This window comes from Cupressus sempervirens, chromosome 9, assembly GCF_028749045.1.
Source record: "Cupressus sempervirens isolate cs-2001-9-10 chromosome 9, ASM2874904v1, whole genome shotgun sequence".
Classification (NCBI taxonomy): Eukaryota; Viridiplantae; Streptophyta; class Pinopsida; order Cupressales; family Cupressaceae; genus Cupressus; species Cupressus sempervirens.
Window position 1 is genome coordinate 342,891,133 of NC_143126.1, and position 14,695 is coordinate 342,905,827.

Genomic DNA, 14,695 nt, shown 5'->3' on the forward strand with positions numbered 1-14,695 from the left:
ACTCTTGTGGTTGCGAGATCAGTTACTCATCGCAAGGTGAGGTATCCCATAATTGGAAGAAAGAGGAACACTATGAACAGAAGCCCTATCTAAACATGTTAAGTTTAGTAACTACCCTTTTTAGCCACTCAACTTCTTGGTGCAAGGATTGATCCTAGTGGATTACCCAGATCACCCCAAGATTTACACTCACCATATGTGTTCCTTTGGTTGTGCTTATGACACTTCCATGACAAAGCCAATATCTCTTGTGGGAAACCACTTGGTGTGAGGCAAAGGAGCATCAAGCGTGGGCCAAGTTTTTGAGTAATGAACCATGACATTTAGGTAGATATTGCTTGATGTGTTCTCGAATGTGCTAGACCTATAGAAATCTTTGAAACATACACATGATGATAGTTATATGGCTTTCTTTTAAGACCTCACATATGTTTGTATCGTGCAAGGTTGCTTTGTCCCTTGCTTGATTGTTTGAAGACTACTCCATGTGTCACTATCTTGCTTAGAAAGAAATTTCTTTTGAACATCAAACTTGCTATGCTATCAACTATTGTCAAACTTTGTGAACCAAGTCAAAATATCAAATGCAAACATTTTTTTGTGTTGCTTGCTAAGGGGAGTCTCATCATTTGATTTTTATTTTCTATGTCTCTAGTTCTTGAACATACTTAAAGTGACTCTTTGGTCTTGGTGCTCTTGGTCTTTTTGTCTTCATGGTCTATGTCCACTTGCTAGTCATCCTTTTGCTGAAATGGTTACCTTGATTTCTTGACTGCACTCTTAGGTTGGGAAAGTTTTTCACTTGTCACCCCACTTGCTCTATCTACTTAGCTATTGGCTTCTTTCCTAGCTCTTGACTTGAGTCACTAGTGTCATAAGTAACTTGGACACTTTCTTGACAAGTCACTTTACTCTATCATTACTATATTGGCAAGTGAATAATCTACCTCTCTAGTTTGGACATCAAGTTATCTTGTGTCACCTTATTAGCTTCCTCTAGTCTCCTTCATGCTTGATTATCTATCTATCACTATGGAATTCAAATCTTGTACTATCAAACCTTAGCCAAATTTAGATGATCATGATATCCTCCATGCCGCTAAAGAGTTTCAAGTATGCGCAATATAAAGAACTAGAAGAGACAAATGATCTTTCTTACCTTCATCTCTCTAAGTGGATGATAGAAATGAAGTCTAAACTTGAGAAAAGGTTAGAGGAGAAGATTGCATCATTACATGAATCTTCCTTAAGGTCTTTACATGCATGTGAGTCACCTTCTTTGAGGTCATCCTCTTCTTCTAGGTCTACATTTTCTACTTCAAGACATCAAATGTCTTTATCTTCTAGATCTAAAGACCTCTTTAGAGAACAAGAAAGTGATACCTCCTTTGAGCCTATGCCAAAATTTCATGATGGACCTATATTTGACCAAGATAATAATGAAGACATTGATGCATTCTATTCACTTGAGAAACAACCAAAGGACTATAGACATACTTTTGAGAGAAATTTTACTCCCTTGGGGAATTCTTATGATGACATTTTGAGAACACTTATTGGCAGCAAGCTCATCATGTTGCCTAAGTCTAGCTCCTATGGAAATCCATTCTTGGATACCTATTGTGCCTATCATCAATCTAATGACCATGCTACTTTTGATTGTATAGAGCTGAAATATAAAATCCAAGATCTCATTGATGATGAGATTGTTGATCTTGGAACCTCTAGTGACTCATGTGGTGAAGATACTTCTCTTGAGAAAGATTACATTAATGAACCTATGTCTATTAGCGGCTCTATTACATCTTCCACTTCTTCCAACACTTGTGCATGTCCCAACACATCAAAGCTTTCCAACATGCCTCCATTAAATAAAGAACCTAATGCTTTCCACATTGACTATGTGTATCCTCAAGGGCTACCTCTAAAAGAAACTCAAGCTAACCTTCACTTGGCTACAAACCTTTTCCATGCTACTAATCCTAAACATCCTCAACCTTCATGCACTACTATGCCTAATCCAAGTACTACTCCTTTCACTCTTCATTCTCCCTTGTCCTTAGAAGTGGCTCCATGTCAAGAGGACTCTCAAAAAGAAAAAGCTATAAATGTCAAGAAAGATCAAGATCAAGAACCCTTTCATCTCTTTCAATATTTTTCCCCTCCATATCCTATATCTTGTCCACCCCCCAAGTATGATGAAGATACCACTTCCATTATCTCCCTTGAGCTTACTAAAAATTATGAGAAAAGTTCTCTTCATATGCTATCCAAAGCTACTTGTCAAGATCAAAGCATCCCTTCATGTTCTACTTCTCCACATCCACTTCAAAATTGTGCTCAAGCTTCAAGTGCTTCTATTAAAAATGTTGTTCTTGTCAAAGGTACTTATGAGTCTATTGATGGCTTTGACCATGTTACTCATTCTAAAGATTTTGATATCCCAACCCACTATCCCTTTGTGTCTTCTAAATCTATCCTTGGTCCTTATCCATCTAAGCTAAAGCATTCAAACCTTCCATCCATATTGGGTCCTTATGCTCCTCCATCTCCTACATTCACTCATAGTTCATTCCCTAGCTCTCCTATAATACCTCAAGATCAACAAAGACACTCATCCTTGATGACTTTTCACCCATCTATACATCTAAACCAGTCATATCATCCTTATTCATCCACAAATCCCAAGTCCTTTGGAAGTGAGAATAAACATAAGAATCTATTGAAAAAGAAAGATCACTATGTCCCATCTAATCGACATGTGAATGCTAAGAAGGAGAATGCACAAAAGAGACCACAAAGGTCCACTATTAAAAAAGCTAAACCAAAGAAAATATGGGTTCCTAAATCCATCATTATACAAATGCACTCTCAAGCACACAAAGAACGAGCAAAATCTAAAGCTATGTGGATTCCCAAGTCTCTTTTAAAAGACTTGAATATTGAAAATATTTCAAAGTTGACATTCAAGCTTCCAAAGGCTTCCATTCCATCTTCTTTCAAAAATCTTCCTAAAATTATTCCAAAGCCTTCCACTCCACTTTTTTCCAAATCTCTTCTACCACCTCAGACATCTAAACATCAAGCTACTTCATCAATAATTCCTCCATCATTCCAATACCCTTCAAGGTGTGTGTCAATGTCAATCTTGTACAATATTTCAACTACCCTTATGAAATCCTCTAAAGCTTACACTAACTTTCTATACATGAACTATTATCCTCCATATACTCTTCCTACTACCATTTCTCTTTCATCACCCTATCAACATCTTTGAGCATACCTTTCTATGGTCTTGGCTTATCATGACTTATCTTTTCTATAAGAGCATTATCTACATTCAAACAGCTTCAGCTCTTTTTAAAAATTCAAAAAAAAAAAAATGAAAAAATGAAAAAAAAAAAAAAATGAAAATGTGCCTTGGTGAAAACCACTTCTTGTGGCACCTTGGTAGCAAAAGTAAAGAGAAATAAATTTCTCCTATGGTGAAAACTACTTCTTGTGACACCTTGGATAAGTACCATGATGAAAACCTGGCAAACAAGCATCATGTGTAATTCTTCCATCATCCATCTATCCCCTCTTCTCTCTTTGATCTTGACAATGTTTAACTATCTTTGCATATTGCCAATCTTATCCATGAGATTATCTATTTGTGCTTTATCATTCCCTCATAGCCTCCATCTTGAGCTTTATTTTTATTGCTCTATCCCATTACTATCCTATCTAGTTGACCCCTTGGTCTTGATCATAATAAATGAAAAATGGTTCTTAGGTCTCTTGACATGTCTACTCTTTTGGAATACACACTTCATGCTATCTCACTTGTTGGCTTCATTGCTTATCCTACATGCTATGTTTCTCATTACTTCCATTGCTTATCAAAAATATTCTTCATATGACTATTTCACCTCTTTCCCTAGCTTGGGTACTCTTGAGGAGTAAATCCTTAAGGATCACTTTTACTTGCTTCATACTCATTTCTTGTCCATCTCTGCTTATCCACTAGCTTGTTTCTCCATCGTGTCCTATACGTTGCTAGACATTGGGAGAAAATGATGTGATCTTGCTTGAGAACTAGTGATCTCTAAATTATTCTAAAAAATCCAAAAAATCATATATGATGCTGAAAAAAATCCTAAAAATCAGAAAATGTCCTGAAAAAATGATCATCTTAGTGAAAACCTAGCAATAGGTGCTTTGATGTATCACCAAAAAAATAAAAAATAAAAATATATACAAAAAAATTGAAAAAAGTCCTGAAATTTTTTTTTCAAGTGGTGAAAACCTGGAAACAGGCACTACTTGAAACCCTCGCACCTATGTCTATCAGTCTCAATCACCTATTTTGCTACACATTTCCTAGCTTGGAATTGTTTCTTGTCCTTGTCACGGGGGCATAGCTACTTATCCTATTGAGGTATTCTTGTGCATTAGGGTTTCTTTGACAACTCACAAAATAGTGTTTCTCAACACTACCCCCACCCACTTTGACATCAAGTGTTTTTCAACACTTTACAGATAGTTTACCTACGGTCTCTGATGTCGCAATATTTCTCACTATCAGAATCAAGTCTGGAAGAAATGGCCAAGTGACTTACACACAAAGACTTTAACACTTAAACGACTGAGCTATGCTAATCTTTACCTACTTTGTGTGCTGTCTATGATGATTTATTTTCCATGTGTTCCCTCCCTAATAGTCTTTCGAGGATGTCATTGACTAGAAGACTGAGGGCATGGGACATATTTTCTTGATTTCTGCTTGTGGGTATACTTTTGTTTGTCTATAGTGTTGTAAGCATTTATGCTGGTCCTATTCAACATATTGACTTATAAATGTATCATCCTTGATTATTTTGCAAGATCGCACTCAAGGTTTATCCTGGCGCTTATGCCTTGATACAGGTGTAATCTTGCTAAATTAAACTTAGGGAATCTAATCGTGTAGTTATCTTGACTTACATGTCTTTGATGCTTAGATTGGATTTCCACATACCTATCTAATATCGATCATATTCATATCCTCATAGTTATACTAGTGATGGTTGTATGATCTCATGATGTCCCTAATAAATGCTCAATGATGAAATTAAGAGTCTAAATGTTATGCACTTCTTGCTAGTAAACCACTTTGCATATTAGCTTGCATTTTAGGTTCATTTTCTTGATTAGTCTTGCATTCTTGCATATGGGGAGAGCTCTCTCTTCATCTTTTTTTTGGACATATCAGCTAACTCCTTTCATCTTTACTTTCTTCTTGTTCATGTCTTTTCACCTTCTTAATATTTCACTTCATCTCTTTTCTATCTTATCATCACATTATATAAAGTTTTGAGCTCTTAAATAATTTCAACTTCCTAGATTCATTTTCAAGATCAAAATCCAAATTCGAGTTCATCTTGATGGTCAAAATTGTCTTTTAAAATTCTACTTTCTTCTAAGCAGTTAGCTAATCTTTTGAGGTCTAATCTCTGAATCATCATTGGGGCATCTTCATTTCTTCATGTCTTCATCATTTCCATACTTCATATCTACTTCAATTCACTGTTTCATGTCTAAAATCACCTTTCTACTCGTTTCGACCTAATTTTTATGATATATCCTTCAAGGTCAACTCTAGTCAAACTAGGGCATTTTATCAGTTTTTTTATAGTCATTCTTGGGTTCTAATAATCTATTTGTCATCTTGGACATTGCTATATTCTAATTTTCTCATGTCTAGCCAATTTTTGCATCCCCTTACCTCATTTCAATTTCGATCTCGAGGGGGCAGAAATACTCTATCACTGATTGCTACAACTATCTATTTCTTAGGAGCATTTGTTTGATCTTTTCACTTGTTCTCGATCTATCTACTTTGCTAAGTGTTAGCATTCTTCTTGAATTCTGACATCATCTTTTCCTAGTGTTCAGTACTACCATTATCAGGTTGTACATTTAGGACTTGCTATCTTTTTCTACATTTCGTTCTTCAAAATCAGATATCTATATCTATCACTGCCTACTTGGCTTTCTATTTTCTTTGACATAATGTGTTCCCAGATCGATCACGCATTAGTCAAAGAGAGGGAAATGTAATCACCTAAAAATGGTCATCTAGACTATTAGCCCCCTTTTCAACATTTTGGCTAAAATAATTTAATCATTTACCTAGACCAAATTGCGAATAATCAATTTATTTGATTATAACTTATAGTTTGACTATGCTATCCTAAGTTCATTATTTGATTAATAGAACATGTCCCCTTTTAATTAAATAAAAGACCCCATTCTTCTAACCCACTTAAAGTGCACACATAAAGTCCTTTTTCTATTTTGCAATTAAAAGAAAAGGCTTTGTGACTTTTGTCTTATATGACAAGTCAACTTATATTCTATTGGTTGACTTGTGTGTGCACATGGATCACTCCTCTTTTTGAATTCCACCGTTGATCATCCACCATCTTCATCTTGATCTCTACCGTCCATACATCTTTAAAAGGGAGAGAGCTTTCCCCCTCAATCCAATCCTCATTTTGAATATTGTTATGCTACAGGTTTTCTAATAGGTTTCTTTGGAGCTTTGTGGAGAACTTCTATTTCTTGTCTACATTCTCTCATCCATGGCATCATGAAATTTTAGCTTAACTTAGCTTTCATTTTTACATGTAGCTTAATCTCACATAGCTTAATAATGGTATTGTAACACTCTCATATATTTTTTAGCATAGCTCCACTTTGCATCTCATTCTAGCCTAATCTTCATTTGCATTGCATTCTTGAGGAACTCCTTGGGACATTTGCATTCTTGCATCTTGTCTTAGGAACCTCCCATTGCATGGTTTACTAGCAAGAAGAGTATCTCTAAGGCTCATCTAAGAGACCTTGAACTTGAAATACACTCTCTTGCACTCCGTGGATAGGGAGCTCTAAGCCAGCATCGAAGCATTCCAACTCATGGAATCGTTTGGATAGAAGGGTTTAGAGTGGGACACTTTCGAGTGTATAGTAGTCACTAAATTTTTTTGTTGGTTTGTATCTTGATTTGAAACATCTTCTTTAGCAAGCATACCTTCATAAAAGTATATAAATGATTCATATTCTTCTAGCTCTTTCATGGGTTCATCTTCATATACTTTTGTATATTCATCAAAATTTACATTTGCACTTTCTACAACTTTGTTAGTGTTAGTATTTAAAAACTTATAAGCTTTACTTCTTGTGAAATATCCTAGGAATATACCTTCTTCACTTTTTGCATCTAGTTTACCATTCCTAAATTCTTTGAGAATAAAGCATTTTCTTCCACACACCTTAAAATATTTTACATTGGGTGAGTATCCATACCATAGTTCAAAAGGTTTTGAATGAGTACCTTTCTTGACTTGTACATTGTTCAAGGTATAGACATCTATACTTAAATATTATGTCTAGTATTTCAAAGCAACATTTTTCTCCATCATGAGTGTTCTAGCATAGTCCATTATAGATCTATTCCTCCTTTCAACTATTCCATTTTGTTGAGGGGTTCTAGTGGTAGATGTCTGTCTTTTGATTCCTTTGTCATTATAGAACAACTCAAACTCATGTGATGTAAATTCTCCTCCTCTCTCAGATCTCAAATATTACAAACTTTTACCTATTTCCTTCTCAAATCTTGCTAAGTACCACTTAAACATTTGGAAAGCATCAGATTTTTGTTTCAAAAATATAACTATCATCACTCTAGAATAAACATCAACAAATAGCATAATGTACTTATCTCCTTTGTAGCTTTGTACACCAACTGGTCCACACAAATCAATGTGAACAATCTCTAGTATTCCTTTAGAGGTATGAGTTTTTCTCTTAAAACTTGACTTTGTCATTTTGTCTAACTAACATTGTTTGCACATTATTTTATTAGGCTTCTTCAACTTGGTCAAACCTCTAACTTTTCTTATATTATTGATACTAACTAGGTTATCAAAATTGACATGAAATAACCTTTTGTACCATAGCCATACATCATCAAATTTCACAACTAGATAAGTAGCATCCTTTATATCAAGAAAGAATAAATTAATCCTAGTTTGATCACCCTTTCCATTTAGTTTCCCATTAGTTTTGATGCACTCAAGAGATTATAGTTAAGTCCTTCAACATAGTAAGCATTGTCACATTAAATCTTATTTTTGAGTTTGATAGAACTTTTTTCTTTTATTAAACATGGTGCATCATTACCAAATTTTACACTATTTTCATCATAAATATTTAGGGTAATGAACTTACTTTTGTCTCCAGTCATGTGATGTGAACACCCACTATCAATGATCCATCTGCTATTCTTGTTCACACAAGTCACAAGTGTAGTTACCTCATCTTCATTAGATTTTTCCTTCATTGAAACATACACTACTTCATCATCATGTTCATCAGATTCATCTTTGATTTCCTCTTCAATAATGTAGCAAGACTTTTTCCATTTATCTTTGTAGTCCTTGTTGTCTTCATCTCTCCTAATTTTGTACTTGTCAACACCTTTATAATTCTTCTTCTCTGAACATCTAGCAATAATATGACCAACCTCATTGCAATTGAAATAAATGATAGGTAATTTACCTTTGAACTTGCCTTTACCCATGTGGAATCTTCTTGCCAGTAGTGCTTCAAGTTATTCTACATCCTTCTCATCTATATCACTATTACTAGAAACATACTTTATCTTTTTCTTCTTCTTCTTCTCATTAGGTTCCTTCAATGACACCTTAGCTTTGAAAGTAGATTCAATATTTTTAGGTTTGTAATTATCAAAGTTAGATAGATCAAAAGTAGTGAGCCTACCTACCAGACCTTCAAGTGATAGATTATTCCCTGGTATACATCTCAATTCTTGAATTGTAGAAACTCTAATAGTATATATGTGTAGTAGTGTTCTTAAAACTTTGCTTAGCACAATATCATTGTCTATTTTGTAGTAGCTCCTCTTATTCCTTTAAAAACTTCTATGGTGGTTAAGGCATCCCTTATTTTCTTTGCACTATCAAGACCTTTGATATCATCAAATTCAACATAGCTTAGGGCGGAGGCAATCTCCAACATTACTTGATTATGTTCTTTCTTCTATTTCATATCCTTGATAGTTGAGGCTCTAGTAGGATAAACATGTTGAGTAGTAATGGTAGATTGTAGATGATCTTCAAGTCCTCCAAGGTATAACTTCATCAAACTTTTCCATGCAAGAAAGGTATCTCTATTAAGCTTGGGTACTTCTATTTTTGAAATCTTGATCTTTGTGCTTCTAGTACTATCAAAGTCCTCTTAAGTAGGTGGCTCTAATACCAATTGTTGGAATACTTTTAGAATAACTAAGAAGGGGTGAATCATTTATCCAAAATCTAGACATATAAATAAAACTTTTTTTCATAGCTCAATGAACCCATAAAATATTTATCATCATGCATGAATTTATAAGATTATGCAATCACTTAAAACTTGTAGGTTATTGTCAAATCAATTTGCAAAAATGTAAACATAAAACATAAAAAATTCATTAACACACATGACACAATGATTTACATAGCAACCCAATTTGGGAATAATCACTGGTAACATGCTACCCTTTTTCACTCTTATGATGTGATGCCTTGTGAAAGGCCAACCCTGTTAAAGGTTACAATACACACTTTCAAATATGACCTTGTTAAAGGATTGCAATCACCCTATTAGGAGTGAGCCTTTTTAGAAGGCTCTAAACCATTCACTTGGAATGTCACCCAGTCAAAGGATTTACAAATGACTATTAGGTCAACCTTAATGCATAAGATTTATCCTAGACTGATACAATTATTAGAGAACAATAGTAATGCTTGATTTGATAACAACTTACATCTCCATTTGTAGACTAAAAATCTCTATTTCGGTCCTTTATTTTGCTTGGCCTTCACACATTTTAGCTCTAATAGCTTGTTAACCCTTCAAGCATTCATACCCTTAAGCATTCTTGCTTGACATGCCAATGCAGGCTCTTCTCTTAGGTCACTTGATGAAGAAAATCCCTTGACTCCTTATCTTCATTAGGTTCTCACACATGAAAACCCTTTCTTCTAACTAACCATTCCTATAAATAGAAAATTAAGATCTTTTGGTGCTCATTCTTCATTGTTCAATTTAGGGTTAAGAAAGATCAAGTAGGATAGAATGAATGTACCCCATATTTCATATCTCTTTTAGAAACTTCTCCTTCAATCCTCTTTGAATTTTCCACAAAAATAGTTTACCTTGAATTTTGTGCCACCATCTCATTGATCTTATCTTCCACCTAGTTTACACAATCTAAGAAAATAAACTTTTCAGCTCAGATCCATCAAATTCATGATCTTTCAAATAATATAGCCACTCGACATTAACTTTCTTCTAATGCTCAACACATACTATGTTTCTTGGCATCCTCTATAAAATCACTCGACACAAACTAAAGTTTACTGATGTTTGACATCAATTGAACTTTACTCAACATCCACAATTTTTCTTAGCATACACTAGAATAAACTTATACTTAGCTCTGACTAATTTTCTTCTTGGCTTACACTAACTTTACTCGACACCTACTATTCACTTAGTCAAGCTTGACAGACACACTTTGTTTAACTTGTTCTTCTATACTTTCTTAGTGTAACCAACCTTTTCAACCTTAAGTAGATTATCAATATATCATGTTATCACTATCTTAGTTGATTCTTCTACTCCTTTACATATCATAACTCAACCTTTCCTCTAGGTGTTACTATTACATCTTTTGATCAAATCCTCTTCATCAATCAAATAAGTGATAGTACTTAAATCATATAAGTAGTTATCTTACCAACAATTAGCAGGTTTGACATCAATGACAAAAAAATGATTGAAATATATTGATCAAACTTGTATCAATTTTTTCTCTATAGTCTCCTTCTTCAAAATCTTCCTCAATCTATTCTCAACAAGAGGGGATTGGAAGAGAGTCCTCTAGGTTAGGGTTGGAATAGTAACCATAATTAGGCTAAGAGTATCCTTGGTAGAGAAGGAAAGTTCTAAGTAAAGAAGCTCCCCATCATTGGGTGAACTAGTTATAGCTAGTTATCCTAGAGACCTTTGCATACTATTTTACCAAATTCAACTTCATAATCTTTCTGATCAACAACTTGATAACCACATCAAAAATCATAATTAAAACTTAAAATCACTTCACATCAAACTTTTATCTCACATTTTCTTTAATATACAGAGTATCAAAGTAATCATTTATCTTATACCGAGTTGGAACATTATACAATTAACATGAAATAATCTTTGCAACACAATAAGAAATCACACATTTGATACAAGTATTTGATGTGGAAACCCTATAAAGGAAAAAACCACCTAGGAACCAACAACCCATATATTTTCACTCTTCTGAAGTGATCTTTGTTAGGAACTAACCTTGTTAAAGGTTACATACATATTTTTAGTGTGAACTTGTTAGAGGGTTTTCACCTAATATTATCTAGACCTTATCACTCCTTGACATTTCTAAAGAGTGGCCTAATCTAGAGGACTTACAAATCTTACTATTAAATAATACCATATAGGATTTCAAAGATTTTTTAAGTCTACTTGGCTAAGGGAATTTTTTATTCCAATAGAAAGAAAGTAATAGTCAAGTGATCCATTAGGTTTTAACACGACCTTTCTTGTTTATATCTCTACTTCACTCTATCTCTTCCTTTTGATGTCTTTATAGTCAATTCACACATTCACACTTCCACTTAGCAAATCCATTTTTTGATCTTCACACTACTATTATGCTTGGTTAACCTTTTGTCTTCTTCTTCCACTTTAATTCACATTAACAATAACCATCATTTATCAGCAACATCAACAACAATAAAAGAATCTTGTTTATCTCTTTAAATAGCTAACATTTTCCTTTTTAGAATCTTCCAAATTTTGTCACTTAATTATAATCATAGATCTAATGTTCAATAAATTTAGACACTTGGAAAATAGAATTCCTTCTTTAAACTTTTCCTCCATTTCAAATTGTTAAATCCTTACAATTACATCTCCTTTTAATTATTATAGTCAATGATCTCATAACTAAATTCATCCTTAGCCTTTAGACTTCTTGAATATTCTTAATTTTCACCAAATATTGGCCTCAAATTAATCTTTTAGAAACTTGTTCTTCATGTTCATGTTTGATGAAAATTATAACTTTCTTAGTAAACACATGACTTGATTAAGACTAAAATTTCTCGGTTAATACCGGACTTCAACATTTTTTCCTTAGGAGCCTAGTGAGAACTATACTATCTCAGTTAATATTGTATTCCTTCATTCACTAATAAAACTATCTTGCATATATATTTTTCTTAAGATCATGTAAAGAAATCAAATCAACATTATACTATCAGAGTCTAAATCATTTAAGTGCCCATTGAATACCACACACTTATCAACACTTATATCATCATACTTTCTTCAAATCCTCTTCATCAATCAAATAATATAGAATTCTAGTGAATTAGCCTAATGTCTAACTAGCTAAGACTTAAAATCAATGAAAACATACCACATTATATGACTCTTCCATATAAAGTAATCAATATTATTAACTAGGGCTAATCATCTCCCCCTTTGGCATTGATGGCAACACATAAACATAAGATTTTACATATCAAAAAATTACATCATAAGATAATCAAATATATGTATTGACAAAAATAAAACTCTTTAGCTCTCTAAATTTATTTAGGTTCTCTACAACATGTTCAACATTTCTATCTCAATGTCCATTAATAAATTCTCCTTGTTTGGGTGTACTTCAGTTTCTATTCAGTGTCATCTCTTCATATCATCTTCTCTCTTAGTATATCACTCCACCTAACTAGTTCATTACATCTTTCCCCCTTTGACAATAATGCCAAGGGTAACTATAATTTTTGGTGTGAAACTTATAAAGCCTTGTAATTATACCTTGTACCTTGCATGCACATATTACCTCAATTTCATTATTGTCACTTTCACAAATTCAAGAAACAATCCCTAAAGAGTGAACTCTTACATCAACTCAAGAAGAATATATTTGTTCATACATGATTTGATACAACATTCATCCTTTCTTTCTGAATATTGGATAGGGGAAAGATCCCTAGCTTATATCTTAGCTACTCAAAAGTATCCTTAGGCAATAACTTTCTGAATACAATTGTGATTTTCTCCTTAGAATTCAGATATTGTAGCTTTACTTGCTTCTCTTATACTTACTTCCTCAAATAATTACACTTGATAGTTATATGTTTGGATTTTTCATGCATTATAGGATTCTTGGATATGTTGATTAAACTTGTGCTATCACAATAGATAGATATAGGCTTTGTAACTTCTTCTTGTATTCCTTCCAATAATCACTTGATCCAAACAATATTTGAACAACTAATTGTAGTGGTGTTGAGCTATTATTTTTCAGGATACTAATGATAGGAATCCTTTTGACCTCCTCTCTTGAAAAGATAATATGAGGATCAACTCCAAGGTTTTAAGTGATCTTACAACCTACTGGAATCTACTCAGTTGAAGATTAATGTGAATGTTTGTGAGGAAGCCTTTGCTAGTTCAAAAGCTTTGGATAAGGTGTGGAATATATTTTCTACTTCAAAAGAATAAAACAAACAAAATATATAAATAAATAAATAAATGAATATATTGTATTTTCTAATTTTATGATGAATTTAATCTAGCAATGCAACTAATATGAATTCCTAATTTAACCATAGAGTTAGTAAGGAAAATAAAAAAGATAGGGTGACAAGAAGCTTAAGAAAATAACATGAAAGTAAATCCTAATAGACATAAACCATGGCAACAATATGTCTGTGAGTTAAGCTCTCAAAAAGATTGGTGGGTAACCAATGAAAATAGGAGTAGCACTTCCTTAATTCCACTAGTGCAATTGTTGATGGGAATTCAGTAACCATAAGATGTTTCACTTTTTATCAAATCACAAGGCCATAGAGAGTGCACTCATGTGAGAAAAAAATGTGATGCAAGAACAATATGATGATCTCTTCTTGAACTAAGTACATCAATAAAATTTTTGCATCAAAAACACATTCTGACAATAGTTTTAACTCCTATAACACCTAGTGAAGTTTGAGCTTCTATTTTGGCCACTTCTAGTCACTCCTACATCAACTGAAGGCTTTATCTTTCTTATTTTCTCATGCTTTATCTTTTTTATGAGATGTAAAGGCTCATGCATCCAATTAATAATATAAAAATAGATGGATTCCTACTTAGCACTAGTTAAATAGATAGTTTTTACATAAATAGATTTGTTTCATTAAATTAAATGCATATGATTGCATAAAGCTATCTCTCAATCTCAACACAAATTGAGAAGAAAATTTCTTATAAATTCTAGATTGTAATATGTAATCAGGGTTACCATTATTTTGCAATAATATATGCTTTTGGTGCTCACATTTGGAGTGGAGTGATTCTTGTCTAAGTGTGTTATATTTTATGTATGTATGTTCATGGAATATAATTGAGCCAAAGGTTTAATGCATTATTTTTGTTTGTGAGTTTACAATTTCTATTGACATACTTAGTTCGAGAAGAGATCATCATATTCTTCTTGCATAACTTTTTTATCTCACATGAGTGCACTTTTTGTGGCCTTGTGATTTGATGCAAAGTGAAACATCTT